Raw genomic sequence first — 21,615 nt, 5'->3', positions numbered from 1 at the left:
ATACTATATATACGACCGATCTCATCAATTTTTTCAGGCAACAATACGCGCAATATACGAAAGTATATGGTGAAGTTTGAAGCTTCAATCTGTTAAATTGGGTAAGATATTACAAAAATCCTCTTTTTCTGAAAAATCGGTTGTATGGAGGATATATGCTATAGTGGTCCGATCCGGTCGGTTCCGACAAATGTCTAATCGGACACCCAAAATACACCCGCTCACCAAATTTTATCAAGATATCTCAAAAATTGAGGGACTAGTTTGCATACAAACAGACAGACGGACAGACGGACAGACGGACATGGCTAAATCAACTCAGCTCTTCAACCTGATTATTTCGGTATACTTAATAGTGGGTCTATCTATTTTCCTTTAAGGACTTACAATTTTCGGTTTCGTGACGAAATTAATATACCATTTCATTTTCATGAAAGGTATAAAAAGGCACAACAATAATAAAGTATGTTGCCACTCTTGTTACGTAAACAAATCAATTATCATTTACACACATATGTACATACAAGGCAACGAAGACATACTAGCAAAAACATGTAATCATCAGCCGAAGTAGTACTCACATAAACACGCCATATGAGAGAGACTATAAACTACAAATATACATGTACATATATGGCTGATAACCAAGCATGGAGTTCGCGAAGTTACTAGACCTAAGGGGAAATTTTGGTTGCGAAGTATAAGTTTTATTGTGAAGTACTTTCAAAGACCATTTTGCATTATTGAATGTTGGAGTTATTTATTTAACTATTTAGCGATTCGAACGTTAGCAGAAGGTTGCAAATAAGCAGAATTTCCAAAAAAAACGTTACAATATCTATGCTTTTACAAAATTAATTACGATATGAGTTGAAAAGTATTTTCAAATAAATTTTTTTTTTTTATACTTCCTACTGGCTTGAATAATTATATTAGAATATTTAGAAACATTGTTTACATTTTTTGTTTTATGTCCTTTTTTTAAATAGTTTTTAATTATTTTCTTTTTTTTATACATCATTGTTTTCATTGCATACTCACAATACTGATTTTCTTTTTTCTCAAAAATGCATAAATAAATAAATGTAAGGCGCGATAACCTCCGAAGAGATCTAAGACCGAGCTTAAAAAATGCATACCCTCTGTAAATATTGATCTCCATCAACTTTTCTTCGTATCTACACCCTTTAGATGTTCAATATGTTTTCTGCTTTCTTCTGCCTTTTCGGTACACGTTATGCTTTCTACTTTTAAATTTTACGTTTTCCATTAGTGAGAATCTTCCTCAATTTGATACAAACCCATCTTTATTTCGATTCATTTATTTATTGACAGTATTAGCACAATAAGATCTTGTATGATTTTTATAGTGCAACAATGGTTACATATTAATGGGTATAATTTTTAAAACTTGAAACTTAAAAATATATGTATATATTATTCCATATACAATTTTAGAAAACATGTAAGCATGTAAGAATAAAGTAATTAAAGTGGTAATATATAAGTTTAACAAGAATTGTGACAAGGACATTTAGCAACAATGATTGACTAGACTATAAGTAGCTAAACTCAGAAAGAAAATATAACATTCTTAAGGTTGCTTCTACTTAAGCTATTGCGAACCGAGTTGGGGATAGGTTCAAAATGCGGATAGCATTGACAAAGAAAAGTCTTGCAGAGTTTAGATAATTGTATCTGGGCACGATCAAATAATTTATGCGAGCAGAGAATGTTAACTTGTTATATAAATAAGTAGGAATTTTATCAGCAATCACGCGACACCAAAATATACAGTTTCTTGCCTTAAGATACTCAGATATTTCACAACCCAAGATACTCGTTCGCCACGCAGATATATGAAAGATAATTTTTTTGCGCCCAAGACGAAATAGCTGGCAAATCACTATTAAACTTGGTACAAAGTTCAGAAACTTGCGCATGTGTTCCAGACATATAAAGTTGTATATCAATCTGCATAAGCATGCATTTGAGCATACATACAAGTCGTAAATATGTCATTAATAAATAGGCTAGGTAGGTTGAACTGGCCGGTCCATGAGGACCTCACATAGACTGATTGAGTCCGTAGTGTGACCAGAAGTTCGTTTTAACGACCAAACTGAAAAACCCTATCAAAAAAACCATGACCTATGTTATAAAATAACTCCGTCCTCTTGGCAAATACTAGAAGCTTCGCAGGACTTAAGCCACTTGCTGCTTCTAGATTTGAAAGCTGTATCACTCCTAATGGGTGGGCGGCCACCGTGGTGTGATGGGTAGCGTGCTCTGCCTACCACACCGCAGGCCTGGGTTCACACCCCGGGCAAAAACAACATCAAAATTTTAGAAATAAGATTTTTCAATTAGAAGAAAATTTTTCTAAGCGGGGTCGCCCCTCGGCAGTGTTTGGCAAGCGCTCGGGTGTATTTCTGCCATGAAAAGCTCTCAGTGGAAACTCATATGCCTTGCAGATGCCGTTCGGAGTCGGCATAAAACATGTAGGTCCCGTCCGGCCAATTTGTAAGGAAAATCAAGAGGAGCACGACGCAAATTGGAAGAGAAGCTCGGCCCTAGATCTCTTCGGAGGTTATCGCGCCTTACATTTATTTTTTTATTATTTTTTTTTATCACTCCTAATAGCTGGAGTGTTAGCCTGGCAAATGCAGGGCACGAGCACAGAACGTACTCGATCGTTTCCTCCTCCAACCCGCACTTCCTACATCTGCTATCACTGACCAAGCCTAATTTAAAGGCATGTGACGCCAGAAGGCAGTGTCCAGTCAGAATATCCGTCATGAATCTACAGTCCTCTCTTTTTAATGATAGAAGCAACTGTGTTAGTCTAAGATTGTAAGACCTACACATAATCTTCGACACTTTACAGCCCCGCGCTTGAACCCACGCCCTTCCCCCGCTTAGTTGATCATGTGCACCTCTCGCCTTCGCTTAATCTCGCCCAATCTAATTGGGACATCTACGGAGCAAGCTTCAAGGGATGCGCCCTTTTTAGCTAGTTCGTCCGCTTTTTCGTTCCGATCTATCCCATATGCCCTGGGACCCAATATAGATGTTTGCTCTCTCCCTGTCCCGATTCTCTCCAGAGACTGCTTACACTCTAACACGCATTTAGATGCTGTGCTATGCGAGATTATTGCCTTAATTGCTGCTCGACTGTCAATATAAAAGTTAGCACGGTTGCAGCTTAAGCTATTCTCTTCCAGGGTTTCTACTGCTTTGGTTACGGCTAAAATTTCCGCTTGGAAAACGCTACAGTAATCCGGCAGCCTGTAGGATCTGCTTATTTCCGGACCAGTGCAGTATACCGCAGACCCTACTCCTTCCACTACTTTGGAACCATCGGTGTACACATGTATCGCCTCGTCCGCCATTTGCGCATTCTTGCGCCAACCGTCCACCTCCCTCGAAGCGCAGATAGGGAATCATGTAGTCTGTTCGTCTTGTGATTGATGACGCTATACTACTATGGCCATATGGTCGGCGCTCAAGCTGCCCGAAGCACCGAGCCTGGTGGCGGTCGTTAACGCTTTGTCCATTGCTACCAGGTCTACAGGTGGGATGTGCAGAATGGCATACAATGCAGTCGTCGGGGTTGTTTTCAAGGCTCCCGTAATGCTAAGCATCGATAGTCTGCATACCCACTCTAATTTTTTGAGGTATGTTGTTTTTTGTGTGGCTTTCCACCGAACAAGAACTCCATTGTATAGAATAGGGCTTACAATCGCTGTAAAACCCAATGAGAAAGAGAGGGCGATAGGCCCCACGAATACCCCAGCATTCTTTTACATGCGTAGAGTGCCCTTTAGGCCTTCTTGACCCTCTCCTCCACGTTGAGCTTCCATGACAGCTTACTGTCTAAGATGATTCCTAGATATTTTGTGCAAGGTTTATCCTGTAAGGTCACCCCTCCTAACTTAGGCCTGGTCCAATTTGGGACCTTGTACCTCTTTGTAAACAAGACCATATCCATCTTCTCCGCATTGACTTTCAACCCGACATTAGATGCCCAGGTATGAATAACCCGAAGCGCCCGATCCATCAAAGAACTAATCGTTGGAAGGCACTTTCCACTTATGACAATTGCAACGTCATCTGCGTAAGCCGTAAGTTTTACGGGTCCCTCATAGAATTGCCTGAGCATTTGGTTGATGACCAGCGTCCACAGCAGAGTTGATAGCACCCTTCCCTGCGGCGTGCCCCTGTCCACTGATTTCGTGGCCTCATACAATCCCCATTTTGATGTAATCTTTCTGCAGTCTAACATGCAGCCGATCCATCTGATTAAGGCAGGATGTACTTTAATGTAATTAAGACCATCCATAATCGCCCAGTTTGCAACATTATTGAAAGCCCCGGCAATGTCCAAGAAGACTCTTAGAGCATACTCCTTATATTCCAGGGATTTCTCTATGCTTATTACCATCCTATGAAATGCGGTGTCTACCGACTTGCCTTTGGTGTACGCATGCTGTGTTGTGGAGAGCAGCTTTTCATCCACGTTGGACTTTATGTACACATCTATCAGCCTCTCAAAGGTTTTGAGCAGAAATGATGTTAAGCTAATGTGTCTATAGTCTTTGGGATACACTTGACCGATCTTGCTCGCCTTTGGTAGAAAAGCTACACGAGCAGTTTTCCAAAAGTGCGGTACATGATTCAGTCTTATGCACCCATCGAATATTATTTTAAGCCACTCCACGACCGCCCTACTTGAGACTTGTATCATGGCCGGGAATATACCATCTGGGCCCGGCGATTTAAACTTAGAAAACGTCTTCACTGCCCACTCGATCTTGGTATCGGTCACCAAGCCCGGCACTACTAGCTCCGTGATCGAAGTGTGAGTGATGTCTGCTGGCTCTTCTAAACCGTCTCCCGATGGTAAATGTGTATCGAGAAGCACCTCAAGGGATTCCTCACTATTACGTGACCATTCCTCGTTCTCTTTCTTTATTAGGCCCTGGACTACTCTACTGTGCTGTTTCGCTGGAGCACTCTATGTCCGTACAGAAACTTTTCCATGAGTATCTCTTCGCCCTGGTAATTTCACGCTTGTAGATCCTCAGTAGATCCCTGTACTCGTCCCGACACGCTTCGCTTTCCTGCGAGCTTAAACATTTCTTTTACCTGTCTTCTTATAAGACTCAGCTCATTGCTCCACAATGGCGGCTTTCCTTTTCCTCTGAATATTCTCAGAAGGCAAGCTTTGTTATACACAGTCATAAGCGTCCTTGTTAGGAATTCATTAGACTCCTCCAGTTCCTCTACATTAGCAACCTCTTTGGGTTGTCCCAATTTTTTTTCTACATGTTTCTGGAATTTAGTCCAATTCGTTGACCTAGGGTTTCTAAAGGTTCCTCCCTTCTCTACACTCTTTAGGGGGATGCTGAAGCTGATATAGGCATGGTCGGAGAAGGATTGATATATCACGCTCGGAGCTCAAAGTAATATCCAGAACATTGCTGGATGTTGAACCAATATATGTAGGGACATTTCCCCTGTTGGCTATCCGCAAATTGGTTTGCAGGATGTAACAAAACAGAGATTCGCCTCTCTCGTTCGTACCTGCTCCTCCTTCCGCATTGTGGTGCGCATTTGCATCTGCGCCTATGACCAACCGCCCTTTGCGCCCTTCCTCCTCTACTAGCCTTTTGCACTCCATCGGTGGAACCTCCGCAGCATGGGCCATGTAGCAGGACGCCAGGATAAATGCCTGCTTATTCTTTTACTCATCGGCCACCGCGACGAGATCCTCAGTGGTGTAATAAGCAGCATATATGAATGCAGCTGTTTCCTTACCATTACTACAGCTCGAACCTGTCCTTCCGTTTGCGCGTAGTAAACTCCAAACCCGCGCGCGCTATGTCCCGAATCCTTTCCTCCCGATGAGAGCCACGGCTCCTGGATCAGCTCCACGTCAAACGAACCCTCCTCAAGGGTTAGGAGGAGTTCGCTCGACGCCACTTTACTGTGTTGGAGGTTTATCGGTAGGACTCGCAACACCATTGGGCTGTTTGTCCCCTCCAGCACCTTCGTCTTGACGTCGTCGTCCTCCCTTTGCCCTTTTGGTTTAGAGTATTCGAGGCCTTCCTCTGTGCGAGTCACAGCACCATTTAGCGGTTGGTCTTCTTCTAGCACGTTCGTGGTGACGTCGGGGACCTCCACCTTTCTTTTTTCCCTTAGGCTTTTGAGGTCCTTTTTGGCTTCGCCCACCTCTAGCGAGTTAGGGTTGGAACTTCCTTTCCTTTCCTGAGTCGCATGTAGATTTTGCCAGTGCCAAAGGACATTTTACCAAGCTGCGTGTACAAAATATCCTCCGCCTGCTTGTTTATTTGGAAGATGTAGAACTAACCATCCTCGGTAGGCCGAGATACAGTAAGTACCTTCCAATCCTGTTTCGGTATGTTCGGATTCTGATTCTGCAGAAGTCGCAGTGTATCCTCCGACTTCATCACGCGTGGTATCCATACCTTAACTTTTGGTACCGTGGGGATTTGCGCTTTATCCACCACTTCAAACCGCGCGTTCGTGCCTTGCCTTTGGAGGTTTGGAACCACTTCCTCCAGCCACCGCAAGCTCGCGATGTTGTCGCACGCTATCATCTTCACACCATTATACCATCCCCCCCCCCCCCCCCCCCCCCCCCCGAATCAAAGGCTGGAAGGGGCTTACTTGGTTGTTCCCGAATCATTTTAAGCATTAAGCTAATAAACTCACTTTCTACAGATCTCCACCTTTCAGTAGTTATTTGTCCGAAAGGACTGCTACGATCTACCAGCGCCACAGTCAGTGACTGCTTTGCCACTTCACTCATCTTCTCGGGAAAACCAGGAGTCTTAGTGTTATCTCCCTTTGGCACCTTCCAGAAATCCGGAGTCTTAGCCTTAACTCCCTTTAGTGCCTCCGAGAAAGCCGGAGTCTTAGCTTTATCTCCTTTTGGCTTATCTCCTGCTTCCGTAATTGGAACTTCCCTCTGACTCGCAGCTTTCGAGGTAGTTGCTACATCGCTATTAGAGCCCATCTGTCTTACAGCTTTGGGCCTACTTGTCTTGTCTATGCGACTTCCCTGCCTCGCGGCTCTAGGACTGGGTCCTTTCTGCCTCTTGAAAGCAGGCTTGTCGCCTTCCGCCTAACGTTGCCTCTTCATTCTGCCATTCGACGCTTCTTCCTCCTCGTACCGGTTGCAGGACTGAGGGTTTCTCGCAGCAAACCTTTTGAACTGCCTTCGACCTACTTCTACCACTTAATGGGCCCATACCAAGCGCTCGATCTCTACTTCTGTTGGGTCGACCACTGCTCCCAAGCGTTGTACAATTCTTAGTGTTTCACGGTACTGCGAGAGAGCTCTTTTACTCTTTTACCTCTGCTCCGTACCCTTCTCCACTCTTCTACTCCATTTTCATTTGTGTGCTTCTCCAACACGGAGTTCATTCAATCAGCACTACTCTCGCTCTCCGAGTCCGACGCATCGCTTAATTCGTATTTGTCGTCCTTGGATTGCGACTCAGTTCTCCTCTTTACATCGTTCTTATTACAATCAGGTAATGAGTCGTTCATCTTAGTCGTACGACTAGCTGCCCGACAAGGCGGGCTCAGCGGTCCAGTATTATATACGGGGAAAGAACCGTCCGCCACAGCAGCGCCCCTTACTGTGGCCGAATTTATCCCCTGGCTGCAAATCGTCCAATAGGTACGGTCAGCGTAACGCCCTGGATTAGGGGGTTGGCAGTTCTTGGTCACCGACATCCTGCCGCCCTCCTATGAGGCGAAACGGCGTAGATGTCAGTCCTAAACAGCTCCGCATCATAGTCGGGCGCTATGGAGTTCGGCTAAGCCCTCACAACAACGACAAGGTGCTTACCCTAGTGAGGGAATAAATAGGCTAAATAATAACGGTCTAATAAATAATAACGGTCCAAGAATAGAACCATTAGATAACATCTTAATACTAGAGACTTGTGATCCCACCTTCACTCGTTGCGCTCTATCGCCAAAGTAACTCCTCATGAGACTTAAAACAGAGTCCTCAAAACCGAAATAAGACTTTAGCTTCATGCATAACAACGTGTGGTTGATAGAATCAAACGCTTTGGAAAAGTCGAGCAGACACAACATTGTTATCTTGTTACTGTCATAGGAGCACGAATATCATCCAAGATTGTGATTATTGCAGTTGAACAGCTATGCTTTGCTCTAAATCCAGACTGGAATGGGGAAAGTAGATTGAACTTATCAATATAAGCATGAATCTGTTCTGATAACAAGCTCTCAAAGGTCTTCGACAACGCAGGAAGGATGCTTATGGGACGAAAATCACTTAGACGGCAGGCGGATTTATTTTTAGCTACAGGAAGGACAGATCCGATTTTCCAGACATCAGGAAAGCACAAGGTTGTGATTCAGTGGTTGATAATATAGGTGAGGGCTGGCAGTATCTGTGGAAGAACAATTTTTATAAATTTTACCCGAATACCATCTTCACCAATAGCATTTGAGCGTATCTTATAAATGCATCTCACCACATCATGCTCCGACACAGCACAAAATTCAATCTTCTGAGAAAACGTCACAGGACAATGTATCGGGTGGGTGATTGGGCCATTGGAAGAAGTAGCACAATTAATGAATCCTGCATTCAGATCTTTAGGGTCTAGCGAGCAATCAGGATTGTCTTTAACATGTACACGAAGACTCGAGTTACGCCACAACACATTATTAGGAAGTTCACAATTTAACATTTTTCGAAAGTATGCCTGCTTCTCATGTTTTATAGTTGCAGTAGCTACATTCCGTATATTCGTATATGAACGCTAGTTTATATCAGTGCGATTCCTTTTCCATACTGCATAGGCTTTGTTACGTTTACAGATTATATCACGAGCAGTTTTGTTGAACCATGGGCAAGATCGAGATTTTCTCTGAACTGTGCGCATCGGTACATGATCATTATAAAAAGATAACAATATATTATTTAAAAAATTTAGATTATCATTTTCCGATGGCAAGCTCCAGCAATAAGTCCAGTCAACACAAGACATCTCAGTACTCAAGTTGTTAAAATTGATCGAGCGATAGTCAGGAAAACTTGAAGGAACCGAAACTAAATTGTTATGCTCAAAAGTAATGTCAAAGGAACAGAAAATTAAATCATGGTCAGACATAAACGAAATTTGGCCGAACTTTAAGACAGAAGACAAATCAGACACAATGAAATAATCTAGTAGACTAGGACAACAATTATTCCCATATCTAGTCGGTACAGAGGAATTTATTAAAGAAAGACCAACACTGGACATGCCATCTAAAAGGCGGGAGCTATATATATCACGGGATAACATATTTACATTAAAATCACCACATACTATTATTTCATCATAATCAACAGCTACTACAGACAACGTATTAGAGAAATTATTTACACTAAAACATCTATTGGGATTGTACACACATGACAAGAGAACTTTAGACAGGGGATTGGACTCCCGAACCAACAAGTACTCAGTTGTACCTACGCCTGAACGGGATACCATGCTCAATGTTACCATGATTGATTTTTAGATAGTTTTTGCAGTAAATGGCTACCCCACCACCATTTTTATTCATTCGATCATTTCGATACATCGTATACCCATCTATCTCAAAGTGCGCATCCTTTATCTCATGCCTGAGCCATGTCTCCGACACACATATAACATCCACCGAAGATTGCTCAAATGTTCTCCTAACCTGATACATTTTCTCAATATTTAGGCTTCTCGCATTAAAGTGTACGAAATTAAAACCCTTTTGCCGACTGCATAAAATATTCATAAGTACAAGACTGTTATGGCCAATGCTATTCGCATCATTACCCACCATCATTATGATAGAACAAGTGAAAAGCAACTTTAAGAAAACAAGAAAGTAAATAAAACGAGAAAGAGCATTAACTGAGTTTAAATACCTTTACAAAGATTAATTCACAACAACTAGGTCAAATACTTAAGACTAAACTAGCGAAACTGATGTAAGTCGTCTAAGCAGCTTATGGCAGTTGGCGGGCTGTTCGAAGCGCTGTCGCTCCTCACATACACCGCACCTCTAATTGTGAATGCTGACTTCAGCTTCCCATTTCGTCGCAATTTGACGGCTTCTTGCAGCAGAAGTCTATTCTCTTTAGAGAGACTTTCATAAATATGAAAAAAACCTCACAACCAAGAGGATTTAGGGGAATAGCCGACTTAGTTCTTTTCCGATGCTCACGAAAAGCTCGCAGGGTCCGGTTACGGTCGAGAGTCAAGTTAAATTTTATAATAATAGCACTATTTGGATTTGAATTTGAGGGTTTTGTGAACTCTTCTTACGATTCTGTAGAGTTCGTAATGTGGATCTTGGAGGGCTTCCAATAAGCACATCCAATAATTAACAAATAAACAACTTTATGTTTAACCATGCAATTTCTCCGGGTTTTATTATTTTTATAATATCTTTAGCTTTCACAGTTTTTACAATATAACTTAGGTAAAGTCGTTCTTACGTTTTTCAGTGCCAAATTATAATGGCCGAGCCACTCACACGCCGGGTTGCATTCGCCCGTGCGAGCGTGTTCGGTCAACTAGTACATACATCAGCTGATGTATGGTTGATGTGGTGAGTTGCTCTTAGGGTGTCGTTACATCACCCTCCTTTGGGAAGAAGAAGTCAGCAGAGGGATCAATTCTGCTGGCTTCTTCTTGCCCGATATTATTCAATCTAAAATATGTTGTATATTGGACTCAAATATACATCAGACTATGTTTCAATTAATACATAGTTTTATCGACTTATTTAATATGAGAAATAGTTTAAATTTAAGATAATTTCATTTATTTGTACAATGTTATTGAAATTTTTGCATTGCAATATGCAAATAGTAGTTGCCTGATATATGTATATAAAAATTTTTATTCAAGAATTAAGTTCTTTTTTTTGTGTTTTTTTTTTTTTTGTTTGTATTTTGTACTACTAGTTAAACTATTAGTTAAAGTATATTTTTTTTTTGTTTATAACGTTTAAAGTATTATTAACTTATAATGTAGTATTTTTTTCGTTTTGTAATAATTTCATTTAAATGTATAGTCTAACATTTTTATCTTATGATTTTGAAACTAGGGAGGTTTTGCTATGCCAATTGGCATATGTGATATATAAAATTTTCGGTTTTTTTTGTGTTTATATTTAGATTTGTATGATTTTTGTTCTGCCTTCTTGGCTGTTTGTAAAGGAACATTTTTTTTTTGTTGTATATACGAGTTTAGTATAAACAAGTAGTTATTGATTTACTTTATTAATTCTATTTTTGTGTACAATCTTTTCTTTTCTTGTAACTTCATCAAAAATAGTTACATTAGGTTCGTTAATTTTTGTTATAGTGAACGGACCTTGATATATATTCTCGTGTTTATGATGTGGTTCTTTCTGTAAAAGTACTTTATCTCCGATTTTTACAATTAAAAGTCGTGCCGTTTTATCGTACATATTTTTACTTTGTACCTTAGTTTTATTAATTAGGTTTTGTGCCGTTTTGTGCGTTTTCTGCATCCTAAACTTGACTTCTTTGGCATAGTTTTCGACGTTATAAATTGGGTAAATTTTTTCTTTTGTTAATTCATTAGGCAAAGTTGCCTTTTTCCTAAAGACTAACTCGAAAGGAGAAAACTGATTGTCGAAAACTGTGCTACTCGTAGTATAGTGTAGGAAAGTAAAATATTTTAAATAAACATCCCAATCAGAAAAAGTATCTTTCAAATATGCACGTAAGTATTCATTAAAAACTTTATGATTACGTTCAATCGTGCCAACAGTTTCATGATGGTATGCAGTTGAAAAATTATGTTGAATATTTAAAAGTTTAGTTAATTCTTCAAATAATTCATTTTTAAATTCAGTACCTAAATCTGATTTTATGGCATTCATTGTGCCGTAAGTTAAAATGAATCCTTCAAAAATTGCTGAAGCGATTGTTTTTGCCGGTTTGTCTGGTACAGCGACTGTTACCAGGTATTTAGTCATGTCGCAAATCATGGTAAGTGCGAACTTGTTACCATATTTGGACTCAGGTAGGGGTCCTATTGTATCAATTACTAATATATCGAATGGTTTACAAGGAGTTGGTGTTAAAACAAGTTCTTCTTTGGTTTAGGTTTAACCTTGTTTAAAAGACAATCTTTACAATTTTTGATATATTTCGATATATCGCGATTCATGTTCTTCCAATAAAATTTTGTTCGTAGTTTTGCGTGAAGTCTTTTCATTCCGCAATGTCCATCAGAAATGGGATTATTATGGTAAATTTTCATAAGTTTTAATTTTGTATCTTCATCTGTTACTGTCTCCACTGGATCTGTTAAAATAATTTCTAATGATTTTAAAATTTTATTTCCAATATTTTTGAAATTTGTGATAGTATAATGTTCGAACAAAATATCGTTTTTAGGCCATTCAATTTTCTTAATTTTGCGTTTGCCGGCTTCTGATTCAAGCCTCGAAAGTAATTTCTCTAAAGTCATTATTTCGTTAACAAGCTCAAAACTAAGTAACTCGAGTTTCTTATGTTTAATATGCGCAAAAATTCTTAAATTTGTTGTTTTATTATTTTTATCGTACGTAATTGCAGATCTTATTCGTGGAATATTTTTTGAAAAATTGAATGAAAATTTGTCGTAGACATGTAAAGTAAGTTGTTTTTCATCGTTTTTGTCTGTTTTCCTATGTAAATTTTTGTCGTTTGCCTTTTTTGTCATGGCTCTTGTCTGTACTGCCAAAATTTGTTTGTTAGCTTCTTTAATCTCATCGATTGTAATACGCGATAGTGCATCAGCACAAACGTTTGATTTACCTTTTATATATACAATAGTAAAGTTATATTCAGACAGTTCCAGTCTTATTCTTGAAAGTTTTGAAGATGGGTCTTTCATATTGAATAAGTATACTAGAGGTCTATGGTCTGATTTTACGATGAAATGGGTGCCATAAACGTATGGTTGAAATTGCTTTATTGCAAAGTAAATAGCTAAAAGCTCTAATTCTATAATGGGTTTTTTCTGTTCGGCTTTATTAAATGCTTTAGAAGCGAAACAAATTGGTAAATCACTACCTTGTTGTTCTTGACTCAAAATAGCGCCACATCCAGTTGTGGAAGCATCAACTGTAATAATGAATTGTTTAGTAAAATCTGGATATTGAAGTAATTTTGGTGAAAGTAACGCTGCTTTCAAAGATAAAAATGCTCTTTCGCACTCAACATCCCATACAAGTTCAACTCTTTTTCTGCTTAATCGATTTAGAGGCGCTGCCAGAGACGCAAAATTAGGTATAAACCGTCTGTAATAGTTTGCAAACGCGACAAATCGTCGTACCGCGTCTTTGTCAGTCGGTTTTGTATATTTTTTAATTGCGTTTATTTTAGAGTCGTCTGGCAACAAACCTTTGGCTGAACATTTGTGACCTAAAAATGTAACTTCTGGTCGTAAAAAGTCGCATTTATTTGGGTTAAGTTTGAGATTAAGAGACCTACAAGTATCGAAAACTTTTGAAAGATTTTTAATGTGGTGTGCTTCACTACACCCTATGACGATGATATCGTCAACGTACAAAAATGCGACATTGGGTGGTATACCCGAAAAAGCTATGGTCATCATTCGTGAGAATGAATTTGGTGCTATATTTAAGCCGAATGGAAGCACTCTCCATCTAAATGCGCCACGGTCAGTGCTGAAAGACGTAATGTGACGAGAGTCAGGATGCAAGGGGATTTGATGAAATCCTGAAAAATATCTAATGTGGAAAAATACTTTGCTCTACCGAGATTGTCTAAAATATCGTCAACTCTAGCTAGTGGGAATTTATCAGCAATGAGTTTTTTGTTTACCGCGCGAAAATCTACGCACATACGATATGCTTTTTGACCATTGGTATCTTTCTTTGGGACTACAATCAAAGGACTATTGTAATTCGAATAACTGGTTTCAATCAAATCATTATCTAATAATTTATTTACTTGGCGATTTATTTCTTCGCGTTGAGAGTATGGCAATCTATAGTTTTTAACATATACCGGTTCGTTGTCTGTCAGTCTTAATTTTTGCTCGTAAAAGTTATTTAAAGTCATTTTGTCCGTGTAAAGAGCGAAAATGTCGGCATAATCTATGCAAAGGTCAATTAATTTACTATGAGCATGTTGAGGTATTTCATTTTTCAAAATCGAAATTAGTTTTTTGGTACGTTTGTCTTCTGTTTCTGTTTTGTTAATTGTATAAACATTGTAGTTTTAAAGTATTTCTGTCCGAATACTTTTTCTTTTGACATACTTTATATCATCCGTGGTATTTATAACTTTAATAATTGGGTTACTGGAATTAACAATACACCTAGCTGTGAAAACACCTTTTTCAATTTCCTGCGAGTCCACGAAAAGTGGCTCGGGTGAATCTCCTAAATCAAAAAGTTTGAATAATTCACATCTTGGCGGAATGATACAACTGTCGCTTTCTGTTCCGTGCAGGATTGGTATCGCGACTTTTTCATTACCTACCCAAAAGGAAATACTATTTCTTTCATAATTAATAATGCATTTGTTAATTTTCAGAAAATCCTTACCCAGTATGCCATCGGATGGAATATTAAAGTCTTCATTTACTACATGTAAAGTATGTTTAATAGAAAAGTTTGAAAAATTTAAATTTGCTGTAATTTTACCTATAGTAGAAACTGAATTAGAAGTGACACCGGTAATGCTACTAATAATGTTGTTCGTATTTAAGGAAATATTTCTGCCTAGACATGATATTTTTATTAAAGAAATGTCTGCTTAATTGTCTACTAGGAAAGAACAAAATTTTTGTGACTCGTTTATTTGTAATTCTATGAAATCTGAGTAATTTAAATGTGAACAATAGATGGCTATTGGTGCGGGAAGTTCGCTTACTCGCTTAATTCGTCCTCCCTCAGTGTTCGCTCCTGAGGGGCGCTGGCGTTTAAAGCGCGAACGTTTGCGTTTCGACCTCTACCATTGGCTGATCTCGAATTGTTACCTCTATTGTTACCATTATTTGTATTTGAATTGGAATTTGTAATTGGACACGTATTATTGCTGTTGTTATTCTGGTATCTATTTCCGTTATAATTTCTATATCTTTGATTGTTGTTACCGTTATAGTTACTATTATATGAAAATGAACTATTATTTCTATAACCAGTGTAGCCGCGGTTTGGGTAAAAACCTCGAAAACTACCACATGAATTTCTGAATGTGTTGTTACCACGTGATCGAAAAGCTAAAACCTGACGTTCAGTTACTTCATTGTTTTGTTCTACAATTAATTTTGCTACCACGTCTTTCGGATCTGTAAATGCCGTTGAGGCTAAAATGGTTTTTACTAAATTTGATTAGGCATTTAATCTACACACGTTAACAGTTTGTTCGACTGCCATTTCATGAGCTTTCGCTTGAGTGATCCCTTCAATAATAAGAGACCGCTCAAGTGAGTCAGCTAAATCTTCAACTTTTTTGGCAAAATCTGTATAATTGTTTCCGTTAACGTGCAACGCTGCAATTCTCCCTGCTACAACTTTCGAGTTGTCTGGTTTGATCCTATTACGTAGAGCTGTTTTAATATCATTTACTGAAGTTACTTGTGTTGGTATTGCTTCACGGGCTTTACCCTCTAATTTTGATTTTAAGAACGCTATAAAAGTATCGGTTAAATCTGCAGTAGCGAATTGCTCAAGTAATGCAATTTTGTCTATAAAAGAATCAAGTGCTAGTGGATCACCACTGTAGTTTTCTCTAATAGAATTAGCACATGTGTTAATAAAAATTCTCTTTTCCTCTGAAGTTGCCATGATTTGATCGTTAAGATTTGGAGCTGAATTAGAAGAAGATGAGGCCACGTTTGTACTATTTGGATCGTTAGAAGTTAAAATTTCACTATTTGAATCGTTAAGATTTGAAACTAAATTAGAAGTTAAATTTTTATGGAAGAATCTTCGAAGCCTGGAAAATCTGTTGATAAAGAAAATCTATTTTCCTGGTTTGTGACTTTTTCGGTCGAAGATGAAGCTAAACTTTCGTAGCTTGAGCCTGATTTATCTGAATCGGATTCTGAATCTGAAGTTTTTTGCACTTGTCTACCACTTCTAAGGTTGTACATATGAAATTACTAAATTAATTGAAACTGCAGTAAATTTTTATGAAAAATTTGTAAAAAGTAATTGAATTCAAAATGGCTCAAAAGTATGTAAGTATTAATTGGTAAAAGTCTTAAAATGTACTCACGGACGCACCGCTTTATATGAAAATCTCAATTTGGTTTTTCACGGAACCACCGTTTATATAAAAAATTTTAATTGGTTTTTTATAACGCATATTTCGAAAAAAATTTTAATTGGCTTAAGAACACGTGAAGAGTCTAGGGAAATACCGTTTACAAAAATCGCACCTTTGGATTCACCTTAAATCACTTTATAACACACATAACCTTTAAAGTTTACATGCAAAAGAAAATGTAATAATGATTGTACACATGCAAGCAAAACAAGTGTAGTATGTTCGAATAGATGTGATTAATATTTATGCGATATTTCCCATTTAGCATTTTACCAATTATGTAAAACAAATATAATTTTAACACTAGTTTTAAGCAGAAGTAGTTCGTACTAATTTGAAAAGAAAAATTGGGGTTGCAGCTGGTTTTAGGCAAAGAAGTTTTAAATGTGAAGAATTAGTAGCAATTTCAAACAAAAGTAGTTGTAGTGAAGTAGTTTTGATTTATCGTATTTTTAACTATAACTTTAGTTAACTAAATGATTTTTTTTTTCTTCGCGCCAAATATTTATATTAACAAAAGGTGTTAAGTTGAAGTTAGCATTGTATACTTAGTCACTTAATTTAAGCTAATATAGTTTTAAGTTTATAAAATTAACATATTTGGAAAAATGAGCCTCGTGGGACTAGTACTGGTCGCACAAAAGTACTGATGCACTTAAGTAAGGTTATTTTACGTGCTCCCACGCTGCAGTCATGAAAAGTGAGGTTATTTTGGGTGCTCCCGCGCCGCAGTCACAAAAGTAAGGTTATTATATATTGCGTGTTTTTGCTGCCCATTAGCCGAAAAAGAAAATGGCGTTTTTCTGCGCCCACAAATGGCATTTTTCTGCACACACGGGTATGGATGCCCCTTTTTAGGTTCTCCAAAGCAAATTTTTCTAGCGGCTGGCCCGCGCGTCACGGTCGCCATGTGAACTCTACTTACGATTCTGTAGAGTTCGTAATGTGGATCTTAGAGGGCTTCCAATAAGCACATCCAATAATTAACAAATAAACAACTTTATGTTTAACCATGCAATTTCTCCGGGTTTTATTATTTTTATAGTATCTTTAACTTTCACAGTTTTTACAATATAACTTGGATAAAGTCGTTCTTACGTTTTTCAGTGCCAAATTATAATGGCCGAGCCACTCACACGCCGGGTTGCATTCGCCCGTGCGAGCGTGTTCGGTCAACTAGTACATACATCAGCTGATGTATGGTTGATGTGGTGAGTTGCTCTAAGGGTGTCGTTACAGTTTTGTGCGAAAAATATCTCTTATTTGAGGAGAATGGATGTCGATAGATTAACACAACAGGTTAAATACACGTTTTAAGTCTTCACCTTCAAAATACGGGATGCTGAACGCAACCGCGTCAGCGGAGATATCCGGCGCAGCACTCCGTTCAATGACACCAGCTAACATATTTTTCATGCATGCCATGGCCTCTTCAAATTTCATCGCATTGGCTTCCAAAACAGAGATTCAAGTGGACGATTCAGCAATCGTAGCATTAAGCGCTGATATTTCTTCCTCCATTCGCTTAGAAAGCTTATTTTCCACCTCTGTCAAACTATTCGCTACACTTTCTATTAAAGCGCGCAATTGTTCAGTATGCTGTTGGACTGTCATTTCAAGTTCGGTCAGCTTGGCAAAGACCGTCTCCAGAGTGATACCTTCATCAAACTTAACCACCTCGTGTCTATGATGTGGTTCTTTCTGTAAAAGTACCTTATCTCCGATTTTTACAATTAAAGGTCGTGCCGTTTTATCGTACATATTTTTACTTTTTACCTTATTTTTATTAATTAGGTTTTGTGCCGTTTTGTGCGTTTTCTGCATCCTAAACTTGACTTCTTTGGCATAGTTTTCGACGTTATAAATTGGGTCAATTTTTTCTTTTGTTAATTCATTAGGCAAAGTTGCCTTTTTCCTAAAGACTAACTCGAAAGGAGAAAACTGATTGTCGAAAACTGTGCTACTCGTAGTATTGTGTAGGAAAGTAAAATATTTTAAATAAACATCCCAATCAGAAACAGTATCTTTCAAATATGCACGTAAGTATTCATTAAAAACTTTATGATTACGTTCAATCGTGCCAACAGTTTCGTGATGGTATGCAGTTGAAAAATTATGTTGAATATTTAAAAGTTTAGTTAATTCTTCAAATAATTCATTTTTAAATTCAGTACCTAAATCTAATTTTATGGCATTCATTGTGCCGTAAGTTAAAATGAATCCTTCAAAAATTGCTGAAGCGATTGTTTTTGCCGATTTGTCTGGTACAGCGACTGTTACCAGGTATTTAGTCATGTCGCAAATCATGGTAAGTGCGAACTTGTTACCATATTTGGACTCAGGTAGGGGTCCTATTGTGTCAATTACTAATATATCGAATGGTTTACAAGGAGTTGGTGTTAAAACAAGTTCTTCTTTGGTTTAGGTTTAACCTTGTTTAAAAGGCAATCTTTACAATTTTTGATATATTTCGATATATCGCGAGTCATGTTGGAGAAATAGTGCTCAGTTTACGCTTGGGTGCAACAGAGGTGGGAGCAGCAAAAGACATCGCAATATATAAGAATTTTATGAAGTCTTACTTAGAGTACTTTAGATTCAATAATGAACGTCTGGTCACCTTTATATAAACTGATGGACAGATGTCTTCACACACATGTGGCGCCGTTGATCGCATGGCAAGTGTCAGACTAGTTAGTAATGGCGCAAAGTGTATTTACTTGTTCTTGCACTAGTTGTTCTTGCATGCAATTCAATATTTAAATGCACTAGTGTTGTTGCACTGCAATTTAATTAGATTCACAATTACCTATTTTACAAGAAATACGCCAGAGAACAAGAAATATGTCAGTTTAAATTGTTTCGGTTTGTTTACTTCCAATTTGAGTTTAAATATTTTTACAAACAAATCCAACGGTTAGATTGAAATTCAAAACTTTTATTTTGATTAGTAGGTGAATTTTAGAAAATATTTCTTTCAATTTATTGTCTTCTTTGTTTTGCTCAAGATCTTTTCGTGAGAGATTTACACATACGGATATTTTCAAAATTTTTCCGCAAGTGTTCTATGCATACACATATGTATATTTATGATAAGATGATTTTTTCATATTTAAACGGATTATCGCACACACATATACGAATAGATATATACGTAAAATATTGCTGCGGTTGAGCCCCAAAGATGTAGTAATATTTGGTTTTAACACATTTTTTAGATTCAAATATTTATTTTAATAATTATGTATACTAAATTAGTACATGAATTGTTCTTTTTTAAAAGATTTTTAAAATTAATTTAAAGTAAAGTTTTGTGTTTGTGTGTCCGGCGTAATTATTTTATATTTTGTCTACAACTGAACTGATCTGATTTTTTCTATTCCATTTATACTATTTTTCCTGAGTTACCTTCTTTGTTTCTTTAAAAATAGATTACTTTGTTTTAGTTTTTTAGTACTTGAGTTGGTACTATTCCTACATACATATATAGAAATAAAGTAAAATAGCGGGAAAGCGCGCGGTATCAAAGACGAAATGTCTGAAACTGACAAATGTGATAAATGCAAAGTTGTAATACGTGTTGAGACAGGTGTCAGGTGTGTGGGTTTATGTGGAAATGTATACCACACTACACCAAAATTTCTGGGTTGGACAGCTACAAAGCCAATGTAATACCCAACATAATGACGCAGCATCAAAAATCATATGCAATGTATTGAAATTAGAGATAGTACACATACAAACAGGGACGTGCCGGAATTTAAGAAAGTACTCCGATCATTGTGAATGCGAAAACAAACCAAACGAGTGAAAAAACATGTAACGTAGTGTTACAATAACGTAACTCCCCTGTACTCCCTTTCCTTAACTTAAGCCTGAACCCCCTGTACTTCTTTTGTATAGCTGAATCCCCCTCCCCCCCCCCCCCCCCCTTCGTACTTCTTTTTCTATAGCATAGCCAACAACCACTATGGTAAATAACCACACGCTACCAACGACTGATGGCAAACCAATGGTGTGTTTCGTCAACAAGATCATCACATGAGACTATCACAATAGTGGTGTATTAATTTCTCAAGCAGTTTGCGGCACCACCCGTATAAAAACAGCGAATTTGCATTTTGCAATTCAGTTCTCGCAGGTGAGCCAACGGGAGTGGTTGTCTTTTTAAAGACAAAATTGCCACTCCGGCTAGCTAGCTGAGTAGAAGGGGCGCTGTCATGGCGTGGGTCCCCTCCACCTGGGCAGGACGGTGCGAGTGGTGTCTTCGGACTATCTCCCTCCGTCGTCCACCTAGGTGTTGGGGGGCACGACGCCCTAATTACTAAGGCGCCCCTCCCCCGCAGCTCGGACTGAGCGGAAGGGGGCGCTGGTATGGCGCGGGGCACCCTTCACCTGGGCTGGACGGCGAGAATGGTGTCTTCGGCCTATCTCCCTCCGTCGCCTCCCCAGGTGTCGAGTGGGGCGACGCCGAACGACCAAACGACCCCTCCTCCCTCAGCTCTTGTATAGTAAGCTGGTCGGAGCGGGTTTAACCATTTCCACTAGCGGGCTGGGTAGACGAGGGTGCGGCCGTGGGCCTGGTGACTTCGGACTATCTTCCTCCGTCGCTCTGGCCAGACAAGGGATGGCTCGCCTCTCCCCAGCTCTGGTTTCGGCCGTGACCGATGCGTGTGCACTTCCCCTCCGCGTACGGATCTATCCACGGTGTCTCGGCTAGTACAGCCCCGCCCCTCTTACACATCTTCTATTAGCGTGCAAGTAGGGAGGTGGGGTGTCCAGCGGTGAAACCAGCACTAACCCGAGTCCTCGCAGTCGCTTCCCCAGGTGACCGACCCCGCCGAATATCCATCCTGCCGAAGACTACCGATCAATCCGATTCCACCTATACCGTCAACCGACCCCGCCCGGAACGAGCCGCCGCTGTCCAGGTAAACCCCATCGCCAGCCTACTTCCCCTCTCACCACGGCCCTGGTACGCGCTCCGTAGCCCACCGCCGCTATCGTCTCCCCTCTCTTTTCGCCGCTGCTTCCATCCCGCCGGTGCCACACCGACTGTTGGCCGTCCGCCACACTACCGCCGTGCCGATCCTGCCTTGCTGGTGCCGCCGCTGCTACACCAACCACTGGCCGTTCGCCATCCTACCGCCGTTAAGCCGCTGCTTCCGAGCACCGTTCAACCGCCCTGCCGATACCTCCTCTGCTCCGATGACCTTTAGCCGCCGCTCTGCCTCCTCACCATCTTGCGA

At 39.3% G+C, this 21,615-nt stretch overlaps 1 protein-coding gene and 1 pseudogene across 6 annotated transcripts in view; one reads left to right on the top strand and one right to left on the bottom strand.

Moving 5' to 3' along the window:
- The window catches only part of LOC137239301 (Golgi-specific brefeldin A-resistance guanine nucleotide exchange factor 1-like), a 63,351-nt pseudogene extending 54,592 nt beyond the window's left edge, over positions 1-8,759 (bottom strand).
- Positions 1-21,615, top strand: part of LOC137240117 (neurotrimin-like) — a 2,444,277-nt gene that overhangs the window by 243,019 nt on the left and 2,179,643 nt on the right. The gene's annotated exons all lie outside the window — the stretch shown is intronic.

The sequence above is a fragment of the Eurosta solidaginis genome, chromosome 2 (genome assembly GCF_040869045.1).
Source record: "Eurosta solidaginis isolate ZX-2024a chromosome 2, ASM4086904v1, whole genome shotgun sequence".
Lineage (NCBI taxonomy): Eukaryota > Metazoa > Arthropoda > Insecta > Diptera > Tephritidae > Eurosta > Eurosta solidaginis.
Note: the sequence above shows the minus strand (reverse complement) of the source record. Positions and strands in the feature narration are given on the sequence as shown.